Source organism: Gekko japonicus, unplaced genomic scaffold (genome assembly GCF_001447785.1).
Source record: "Gekko japonicus isolate JY-2015 unplaced genomic scaffold, Gekko_japonicus_V1.1 scaffold23, whole genome shotgun sequence".
Lineage (NCBI taxonomy): Eukaryota > Metazoa > Chordata > Lepidosauria > Squamata > Gekkonidae > Gekko > Gekko japonicus.
This window is the reverse complement of record NW_015163094.1, coordinates 1299053-1303815: the sequence shown is the minus strand read 5'-3', so window position 1 is coordinate 1303815 and position 4763 is coordinate 1299053.

Genomic DNA, 4763 nt, shown 5'->3' with positions numbered 1-4763 from the left:
GGTTTACATGTAATTAATTATACCTATCTAGGGCCACAATTATACAAGTGAAGGTGACAGCCTACCAGCACCCAGGCAGCAGGGCTCTCTCTTTCTTCTCCCGGCTCCTTCATGGTGGTCACTTCACCTCCTGGTGCAGCATTTTTCGACACAGCTCTTATTCACAGCGACTCCTTCCGGCGAGACTTTTTTCTGGCGCGCGGCTGTGTGACGGCTACAGCTGCGATCTACGTCCAATTGGCTCTGTCGCGTCGCGCGCCACATCACCATGCCTTCGGTCCAATCCTCGTTCAGATTCCACTGCCGCTCTGCATCGGATGGTCGCCATGCTTCTTGCCGAGTCCCCGGGTCTCTGCCATGCCACACTGCTGTTTCCGCCATCTCTCCTGCTGCACGCCGCCCCGAAGGGAGGAGGGTGCCCCCTGCTCCTAGAGCAGGTACCCATTTATCTACTTGCAGAGCTTTCGAACTGCTGGGTGGGCGGGAGCTGGGACAAGGGCCGGGAGCTCACCTCGGCCGCGGTGGGTCTCGAACAGCCTATGGCTGTTCGCTGATGGAATTACTTACAGGCTTTTACTGCCTGCGCCACCGCTCCCTAAGAGGCCTACCCTTGAGCCGGCGAGGCCAGAATCATCTGATGATGAAGATGATCCTATTAATGCTGCTATTTTGGCATGCTTGGATGCCTTGGAGAAGAAAAGGGGGGAGCTTGCCACGCCCACTACTACAACTGAGGGCTCTAAGAAATCAAAACCCAAAGGTCCTTCTGCATTTCAGGCAAAGATACTGGCACGTTTTGCCATGATGGAAGACGACCAAGGGACATCAAGTGATCAGCAAGACAAAGAGGCTACTGATGGTGGAGGGCAGATGGAGGTCTATAAGGGCCCCCTTCCAAGGATGGTAAGGAGATTGAAGAAGCCAGGGGTGAAGAGGCCAAGAAGTGGCCCTGGGGAACAGGGGAACATGGTGGTGCTAGACCTTCATTGTTTCAACCTTCTTGCTGCAGAGGTCACTCAGGAGGGTGCGGGTTGCATCATTCACAGGGGTGGTGGGGCTCACAACAGGGTTGCTCAGGCTGCGCTGGGCAGCAGTATTAGCATGTGCCAGCAAAATCTTTACCTAGTGGTGAGCTGGAGCTTCCATTGGGGGACCACCTGTCGACAGCCATGCGTGACAAGATCCTTAAAGGGGATTTTGTTGACATTTTCACCCTCCTTTTTAGGGAACTTGACAAAAAAGATAAGGAGGATTTAGATGAGTGCAAAAAAGAGCGCTTGAAGAAGCGGAGGGCCGACAGGATGTGGGCCAACTGGTACCCGGGATTCCTTATTTACACGGTGGTCATTGTGCACCAGCAGCCTTGGAGGGCCTCCCCCATGTTAAAGTATATAGACATTATTTATAATGCATATACTCGCTTTATGGGAATGGCATGGCTGGAGTACAATGAAGGCTTCAGAATGCGGGCCGCCATGAACCCAACCTGGAGGTGGGATCAGATTCATCCCCACCTGTGGCTCGAGGCTATGGCGGCCACACAGCCTGCAGCCAGGGACCATTCTGATAGCGGGCATGTGGTACACCAGCTTCAGGGTCCAAATCCGACCCGAGCTCCCAGTGGGCAGGCAACCCAGAGGCGCCCACTGTGTTTGGAGTTTACCTCCCAGGGCACGTGCAATAGGAAGGTGTGTTCCTTTCAGCACAAATGCCCCCTGTGCGCAGGCCCCCATCCACTCTCTAGTTGCCCCAGGCCAAGATCTAAGTCGGGCGGCAGAGGTGGGAAGCATAATTTTGGGGGTGGAGGCCAACAAGGGGCTGGAGACAAAGGGTCCTAGTCCCATTAAGATTTATACAGTGGCCCGCCTGTTACGGGATTATCCCAATCAACAGGTTGGTAAATATTTGTTAAATGGGTTTATGTTTGGTTTTAAAATACCCTACCAGGGTGACAGGAGGCCATTCTGGGCTTCTAACATGAACTCTGTTCGGGGGATGGAAGAGGTGGTGAGGCAAAAAATTGCCAAGGAATGCAAGAAGGGCAGGGTGTTGGGCCCCTTTGTGGCTCTACCGTGTCACACTTTGAGGGTGTTACCTTTAGGGGTGGTCCCCAAAAAAGCACCAGGCGAGTTTAGACTCATCCACCACCTGTCCTACCCTAAGGGAGGATTCGTCAATGATGTGATACCTGATGAGCTGTGTTCGGTCAGGTATACATCATTCGACCAAGCTATGCAAGTTGTGCACACCTAGCCAAGTGTGATATAAAATTAGCATTCCGTCTTCTCCCTGTTCACCCTGGGGACTTTGAATTGTTAGGTTTTGCATTTGAGAACAGGTTTTACATGGATCAGGCTCTTCCTATGGGGTGCTCCGTTTCATGTGCACTTTTTGAGACGTTTAGTACGTTTTTAGAGTGGGCCCTGCATTTTAGGACGGGGCTGACTAGTACCGCGCACTACTTGGATGATTTCCTGTTTGTGGGAGGTGCGGATACTTTGCGCTGTCAATTCTTGTTGGACTCCTTTACATCTTTCGCCAGGGAGCTTGGAGTTCCGTTGGCTCATGAGAAGACGGAGGGGCCCACCAAGGTATTGACGTATTTAGGGATTGAATTGGATACCAGAAGTCAGTTGTCCCGCTTGCGCTGGGATAAAGTCCAGGAGTTCAAAAAGTTAGTTGGACAAGCTTCTAAGCTCAGAAAAATAACTTTGCTGGATCTCCAGAGGCTTGCGGGTCACCTGAACTTTGCTTGCAAAGTGGTCGCTCCCGGCAGGGCGTTTGTGCGTCGCCTTTGTGATGCCATGGTGGGCTTGTCCCTGCCTCACCATAGGACCAGGGTCACAAAGGGCATTAGGGAGGACCTCTTGGTCTGGCATGAATTCCTGGAATCCTTCAATGGGGTTTCTTTCTGGCGGGAGGACCTCTTAGTTGAGGCGGAGCTTCAGGTAGCTTCCGATGCTGCAGGCTCTTCTGGGTTTTGAGTTTACTTTAGGGGTCATTGGTGTGCTGAGGATTGGCCACGGGAGTGGTTCCGGGTGGGTTGGGTCAAAGACCTAACCTTTCTGGAATTCTTGCTGATTGTGGTAGCAGTGGGGCTGTGGACAGCAGATTTTGCTGGGCATACGGTCCATTTCAGGTGCGACAATATTGGCACGGTCCAAGTCATTAACTCAATGACCTCTAGGTCTGCCCGAGTCATGTCATTGGTTAGGGCCTTCACTTTAATCTGCCTTAAAAACAATATTTTTGTTTAAAGTACGGCATGTACCAGGGGCTAATAACGGGGTCGGTGACACTCTCACACGAAAACAGATTGAGAGGCCCCGGACACAGATCAGTCCCCGGTAAGGATGCCCGTGAGTTTTTTTGGGGATTGGAGGGCTGAGTCAGACAGGGCAATTGGACTAGCTTTAGCTCCATCAACTAGAAAATCCTACAGGAGGGCCGGTCGGGACTTCACTGACTTTAGGCAAGCAGTGGGTCGGCCTCAGGTTTGGCCCATTCCAGTGCCTCAATTAATTCAGTTTTGTGTGTATTCCAGAAGGAGAGGTTTGGCCGTAAGGACCATCAGGGATCACATGGAGTTCAATAGTTTCACCTATTTCATTTCATTGGTGCATGTAGGAAAGGGGCAGGTATTCTATGGGTAGGGTGATATTTGAAACTCTACACTCTATCTCATGGAATACCATCTGGCCAGGTATGAAATCTAAGCTTCAGGACCAGGCTCGTAGCTAATGCGGGGCCCAGAGGTCCCAGCCCCCTAGCGTTTTTTACGGGGCCCCTCCCTGCTGGGCTCCCTCTCCACTCACGACAGATTGAGGGCAAGCAACAGGCTGTCCTGGAGCACGGCCCAAGCAGCTTCTGAAGCAGTGTGGCTGTGAAGGGAGGGGGAGGGCAGCGGGTGCCAGCGGGAGGGGACAGGGCCAAGGTGAGTGGCAGCTCTTTAAACAGTGGGCAATTGCATCAGCACTTGGTAGACTGACGGCAGGCAGGCGCTCCTCTTGGAGCATGCCCAGAGCAGCCTCCGAGTCCAAACTTGTGCTGCTGCAAAGGGAGGGGGAGGGGGAGGGTGGCACCAGGGGGCAGGCAGCAAATCTTCATTGGTTGGGGCTCTACACAACGCTCACATAGAGCCCGCCAGGTACAAATTAAGCCTAAGCCGGCCATGCCATGCGATTTTCCTCCTCCAACTGACAGCAGCATGCAGAGAGGAGAGTACTGACTGCAGCCTGCCTGCCTGAGCCTCACCTGGCCAGCGCCTCCTTCTTGGGCTGCAAGCGTTCCCTTCCTCCGTCCTCCTCCTCCAATGTCATCGTCCCCAGCAGCCTGGCTTCCTCCTTGACTTCCTTATTTGGACACCGGTGTTGTTGTCCATGCGGTGTTGTTGTGCCCCCCCCGCCACACCGTCCAGTAATCCTCTGGTGGGGCTGAGCATTTCTACCACCTCTCCATCTCCCACATGCAGGACTCCAGATTAGAGGGTGAGATCGGCTGGGGGGGGGTACTAAAGACACAAAAGTTGCTGTTCTTGTGGAAGTTGCTATAGTTATTTGGGCTTGGAGGGTAGGGGGCTTGGGCTCCTTTGGAATACATTACAGCAAAAGAAGAGTTGCACAGAAAATGTGGAATGGATTTTCTGTTAAGGTCTCTGGAATGACAGCTCCCAGAGTGGAATAATAGCCTCTGGGTGTAGTAGATATGTTTTGGAACTGGAATGACAGCCCCCAGAGTGGAATGACAGCCCCTGGGAGTAGCAG